General features: G+C 55.3%; 1 pseudogene; it reads left to right on the plus strand.

Moving 5' to 3' along the window:
* The first annotated feature begins 1,214 nt into the window (after positions 1-1,214).
* Positions 1,215-2,095, plus strand: LOC148591614 (feather keratin Cos1-2 pseudogene; annotated as a pseudogene).
* Positions 2,096-6,639: the final 4,544 nt, after the last annotated feature.

The following is a 6,639-nucleotide window of genomic DNA, read 5'->3' on the forward strand; positions in this document are numbered from 1 at the left end:
AAGGAGGCAGCGAGGAAAATGTGGGCAAGGGATCAGAAGCCGAGAGGAGATGAAGAGAGGGTTGGAGGGCCCAATAGGAGCAGGAGAGAAGCGGTTGGAGCGGGAGGGCTGGGTCTGTGCTCAGTGGGGCGAGCACCGGCTGGGGCCCTGGGCCCACTGCCCCAGCAGCTCCAGCCCCTCTGCAGGGAGCAGGACTGGCCTCTGGGCACCAGAGGCTCTGGCTGCCTCCTCTGCTGCTGCCCACAGCCTGCGCCCACTCAGTATCAGGGCAATGAAGCGCAGGGGTGCCCTTGGCATTAACCAGGCATGAGGGGCCTGCATCCCATGCCAGATGCCATCAACACTGGCCTGAAGGCAGAGACACACAGCAGGATGGTCAGCATGAGGAGGGCAGGATTTCTCAGTGTTACTCCCTCCTGTACCTAAAGCCAACGTGACCCTTGGGACCTCCTTAGTACAGGACACAGGAGATGTGTTCTGCCTGAAGAAGCACGGTCTGATGTCTACCAGGCTCTGCAACCTTTGTGCACTAAACAAGGGAGAGTAGCCCTGCTAGGAACAGCATGAACATCCCCTCGTAGTGAGGGCCAAACGAGGAGAGGCAGACATGCCCCTGCTCATGCACACCTGCGAGGAATCATGCACAAACCTGTGCAGCCAGATGCACTCACACAAATGCTGCGGGAAAACAAGGGCACATGAGAAAAAGAACTTGCCCATAGGGACAAGTCTCTGTGAACTCACCAGGGGAAATGCTGGGAGCCACACGACATGGACAAGGGTCAAGCAGCAAGGGCGAAGGACTCCTCCTGAAACCTGCTTCGTGCATGGGATGGTGCCCAATGGGGTGTCCGGTCAAGAATTGCTGGAATCGGGCCCCTTCCGGCCAACGGGGCCACAAGAATATCACACAAATGTCCCAGGCCGACATCCCCTGCCCGCATGCCTCCGTGCCTCTGCCATTGAGCCTACTCTTCCAAGCACACTCACCTGTTCCTGCCTGGAAGTCCTCAGGCCTTTCATCTGAGCATTCAGAACAAAACTTCATAGCAGCACGGACACGGCTTAAAGCAGGAAATGAAAAGACAGCAATGTAGGAAACAAAAACACAGCCCATATCATTAAGTGGGATGTTTTGCATTGGAGAGGAGCTTGTCAGAAAATCGTCACCTCTGTCAAGCAGGCCTGTGACCTGGGGGCAGAGCACAACCAGTATAAAAAGCAGCCCCAGTGCTGGCTCTCTCATCCACTTCTCTCCATCCTTCTCCACAGAGACCAGGTGAGTCTGAAGGCCTTTTCCCTTCTTCCTCCTGCCTGGAGACAAGGTCTGTCTTTGGTGACCGTCTCAGCTGATCCTCCCTCTGTAACCTTGTGAAGGTTGGAGCTCCTCTTTGTGGGAGAGGGAAGGGAAGCGAAGGGAAGGGAAGGGAAGGTAAGGGAAGGGAAGGGAACGGAACGGAAGCGAAGGGGAAGCGAAGGGGAGGCGAGGCAAAGGGAGGGGAGGCGAGGGGAGGTCTTGCTGAGAGAGAATTTGGCATTTGTTGGCAGTGGTTTGTAGGATGTGGGGTAGTCAGCAGCCTTCCTGGGCCTGCTGGTTCTTGGCAAGCTCTTGGCAGGGCAAGGTAAAGGATCCCCTGTGCCTGTGGCCTGCACACACTTGAGGTCCCAGCCCAGCAGACCTCATGGCAGAGCAGAGCTCCTCGTGGCACAATCCCAGGCTGTGCCTCATGCACTCAGCTGCTCTGCCTCCTCCCTGGCCTCTCTCACAGGTGCCTCCAGCTCCTCAGACATGTCCTGCTGCGACCCGTGCGTGCCATGCCGGCCCTGCGGGCCCACCCCGCTGGCCAACAGCTGCAACGAGCCCTGTGTCAGGCAGTGCCAGCCCTCCACCATTGTCATCCAGCCCTCTCCTGTGGTGGTGTCCCTGCCCGGACCCATCCTCAGCTCCTTCCCGCAGAACACCGTCGTGGGATCCTCCACCTCCGCTGCCGTTGGCCGCATCCTCAGCTGTGAGGGAGTCCCCATCGACTCCGACTGCTGTGACCTCTCCAGGTTTTCCCCCCGCTACTGCAGCAGAAGGTGTCCCCCCTGCTAAAGCCATGAGTGGTGACACCAGAAAAGGACCACCAGGAATCCAGAAGGTGATGCCACTTTAAAGATCTAGATGTAGGCCATGGATTTCCTAGAGGCTAAGAATCCGAGGCTCCCCTGGCAAAAGGAGATCAGGAAAGGGGCTCGCCTAGGCTCTCTAAAAACACAGCCCATGTCTAACTTGCCTGTCTTCCACTCTCTCCTCTTTCTCTATTGTCTTCTGCTCCACTGGCCATGACAGCCCTCCAGTCAGCCAAAGGGGCTCCTGCTGCACCCTCTCCTTCTCTGCGGACAGCAGAACACGTGTCCCAAGAAAACTCTGCCATGGTCAAAGGAGACACATTCTTGGCTGCTCCTGCTGCTCCCTATCCTGCTTACCTCCTCTTGGAGTAACCACCTTTCCCTCTTTAGACTCAATAAAGTTCTATTGCATCCAAGCCTGGATGTCCATGTGGTGTTTCCTCTGAGGACGGTATCTCAAGGAGCAAAGGGAGAAGGCATGGCTCTTGGGGGAGGTGTGGGCAGTGAGGGAGGGCTGTTCAGGAGGGCCACTCTGGCTTTGGCTGATGCTCTTGGGCATCGGCTACACCAAAAGGCCCAGCAACCAGAGGCCTTCTCCAGATGCATTAGGATGAGAACTGCGGAGAAGTTGGAGACCACAGTGAGAGGGGAGGCACAAGTGGAGAATGTCTTCTGGAAATGGAAACATGCAGCAATGTGGAGAACTTCCAAGAGGTCAAAACCTAGGATGAGTAGCAGAGTACTGGGAAGGATGGGAACAGACCCCAGAAAGTCAGGGATGCCCACGAGGCTTTTACCAGAGCAGTCTTCAGGAGAAGACCAGAATCACAGCTGAAATGTGCAATGGTCAACAACATTCTCCTTTCAGATAGAAATTTACAGCAGCAGGATCACCTGGGTGAAGGTCACCACAAAACCCAATGCCCACACTCTCAGTACAAGCAGGAAGCAGTAGTTCTTGGTCATGCTCGTGCTGTAATTGAGGGATTTGCCTACAGTCATGTAAGATCAAAGAGCATCATGGAGAGAAATAGGACCAGGATGATAAGCAGGAGGAAGTGAGAGATATGAGGTGTATCCTGGGGGCCAGGAATGTCTTCAGCATCATGCAGCCACAGTGATAGCTCTGCAGGAAGAAACGGCTGCTACAGGAATAAGACCAAGGAGGTTTTCAGGTGCTGTTCCCTTCATTGATCTTATCTCCAAGCATTCATATACCCAGTTAGTAATTTACAACTCAAGTCGGGAGGCAGCTACGAAAGTCATGCCATCAAGTACACATTTCATTTCCTTTTACGTGTTTCGCCCCCTTGCATCAGCTTCTAGTAGCATATCAGAAAAATTCAGAGAGCAAATAATGACTTTTTTTCCCCCAGAGAACTTTTTTCTTTCTGTTCATTTTTATTAGTTTTTCTTTTCCATTCTTTCCTCCTTCCAGTTTTCCTAGACTTCCTAGAGAAGTATCAACTCTGGCTCTCACAGCCTTGCATCACGTGCAATAATATTCTGCCTCAAAGGACGGCCCCAGCTGATGTCATTTCAGTCACAGAACTCTCTCACCCACATGCAGGATCATCTGCAACAATCCCTGCAGTCCTCAAACTGCATCCTGTTCTCAGAATCACACAATGGTTGAGGTTGGAAGGGATCATCTATCCAATCCCGCTGCTCAAGCAGGGGACACGTAGAGCACGTGGCACAGGGTCGCACATCACTCCTGGCAGAGGTTCATGCTGGAAAACTCAGAGCATGTGACTTCACCATGTCTAAATGAAAGCTTTCATTTGGGAAATGTCAACCATTTGGTCAGGGCCTGTTTCAAAGAAAAGATCTTTCAATGCCAACCAAATGGATGCTTTTCTGAGGAGAGTGAGGGCAAGGGCAGATCAGTAGTGGGAGTGCCTGAAAGGAGCTGAGAAGGCAAATGCAGATCAGCTAGAGAAGCTGTCAGTGTGAACTTGTGTTTGCAGGGACAGTGACTATATGAAGCTGCGTAGTATCTAGTCTAAAGAAGACCTTAGTGGTAGAGCTGAGATTTCTGTGGCAAGGATGTCTCGAGATAGTCCAGGGTCTCAAGCACCTCCATCATCCTTGCAGTGTTTGGACCAAAGGAGCAATTACTGCTCTGTCCAAGGCTCCCTGGCAGCTGACTGAAGCCTGAACACTCAAGACTGGGCCCAGCCTTCAGCTAGGAGTTGGACATGCAGTTCAGGAAATAGAGGTCACGGACAAGGACATGAAGGCGGCTGCTGGGAAGCTCTGTTTCTTTGTCCCACCTAGAAATAGCAACCAGGAAACCATCTCCCTGCAGGGCAGAACTGTCCTTGGTGTCTCCTAACATCTAGCACCCAACCACACTCAGGGGCTTGCACCCAAGCCTGTAAACTTGCCAGCAGTTCTGCACAACATGGTTACAATGGGCAGCTGAGGTGGGATAGGGCTCAACTTCCTCCCTGTCTCTGAAGCACATGACATGAGACCTGCTGGGAGCACAGGGAGCTCTCTCCTCTTCCTCTCCCTGAGGAGGAAGTCGCCTGGAGACTTTGCAGGCTGCTCCACACAACCCTGTGGGAGCGGTGGAGGCAGCGTTTGGGTTTGGGGGAGGCAGTCAGCGAAATGCAAATGCGGGAGAGTGATGAGGAGCTGTGGGGGGATGGAGAGAGGGGCGGAGCACTAGTTAGGAGTGGGAGAGACCCAGATAGAGCCAGGAGGGCTCGGTCCTCACTTTGCTGCCACCCCAAGTGCCCACCGCCCCAACCACAACGCGCCGCCACTCAGGCATTACCCGATGAACCCTGGCACCGCCGCTCTGCCCAGAGCAGAGCGCTGCTCACCCACACCCAGCGCTCCGACCCTTCATGCACGGCGGCAGCGCCACCTCCTGTCACTGTGTCACTCACGGCACAGTAATACACAGCGGCGTCCTGCCAGCGGGGCCAGGAGAGACGCAGGGCGCTGGAGCGGCGGTCTGTGGCTATGAGCAGGGTCCCTGGTGGATCGGGCACCGCTTGTTCTCCGCTACTGAACCCCCTTGCGATCAGCTGCGGTGGCTGGAGCGGGCGCTGCTGGTACCACTGAATATAGTTTGCAGTAACGCCTGGGTGTGAGCAGGTGATGTTGATGCTGGTGCCCTCGATGGCTTCTGCCAGTGGCTCCTGCTGCACCTGGGCTCTTCCCACAGCCACTGCCAAGAAGAGAAAGAAGGATATAAATGGCTAAAAATCGCTTTTCTGTTTGCTCCAATATCTTCTTCCCAGGGCAAATCCAGAGCTGACAGTACAGCACTGTTGAAGCTCTACTGGTGAAGCAGAAAGGACATCGGAGATAGGGGACTGTGAAAGAAAAGTTCTTTGGTTCTTTGCAAGGAGCTATATTAGCGCAAATGGATAAAGAGAAGAAAGGAAATGAATGAGAGAGGTGAGGAAAGTAGATGGAGATGAATATTGTGGATGAAAAGTAGCAGTGATATAAATGGCTCATGGTAGGACTGGGCTTCACGAGTAGATGTCCAGGAGGAAGGAGGTCAGAGTAGCAGCTGCAGGAGCAGGGCCTCCCCGTCCTCCCTCCCCGCCATTAACGCTCCGTGTCCCGTCTGGCCGCACCCAGCAGCAGCGCGGCCAGCGCCGCCAGCCCCGCGCCCCGGCCCCGCCGCATCGCGCCGCGCCGCGCTGCCCCCCGCCAGCAGCGACTCTGCTGCGGCGCCGCCGCCTCCTCTCGGCCGCCGCCGCCAGCTCCGCCCCGGGGCTGCGCCCTGGCCCGGCGCCTGCCCCGCTCTCGCTCTCGCTCTCGCTCTGCTGCTCGGGGTCGGCCGCGGCCGGGCCACGTCTCACGCTGGGATCTGCACCGTCAGGCTGAGAGCAGGGCAGGGGAGAGGCAAAGCACCCAACTAATCCCCAGCCCTGCCAACTCGCTGTTCCTGAATCCACTATTTGTCCACATCACCAGATAAGCGGGGAGCTCTCTTTTAGCACTCTCAGGAATTGCCTGTTCAGAGAGAAGAGGAAGAGCAACAGCTCAGTAGATGTCTCTGGAGGCTGCATTGGGAGGGAGAGACATGAAACTCTGCAGAGCAGCTCACCTGAGCCTGGGGTGTGGACTAGGGCCCACTGGAGGGGGCTGGGAGGGAGGCTGCGCGAAGGATGTGCCCATCCTCACACATGGAAGACCTTGGGCTGCATTTGGGGACTGCAGAGTGAGGAGGAGCTGCCCCCCTTCCTGAGAATGGGGACACAAACAACCCTGAGGAGTGTCTGCTGTCACCTGTGCACCGTGGACTCCTCCGGCTCTGTTGTCACATCTTCTGCCCACACTGACACACTGTTGCTCAGGAAATCCTTGGGGCTCCCATCCCCTCTCTCAAAAGAAGTTTCCTTCTGTGAGAGACCAGGCAGGCATTAAACAAGGAAATGAGATGGCAGCCCAGAGGAAGCAACAGCACAGCCCATGTCATTAGCTGGGATGTTTTCTGTTCATTAGGAACATCTGAGAAAATTGTCACTTCTGCTAAGGGGGCTGTTGTTCCTGGGG

Source organism: Tinamus guttatus, unplaced genomic scaffold, assembly GCF_059628265.1.
Source record: "Tinamus guttatus ecotype Peru unplaced genomic scaffold, ASM5962826v1 Tinamus_guttatus_pri_ptg000732l, whole genome shotgun sequence".
Taxonomy (NCBI): Eukaryota; Metazoa; Chordata; class Aves; order Tinamiformes; family Tinamidae; genus Tinamus; species Tinamus guttatus.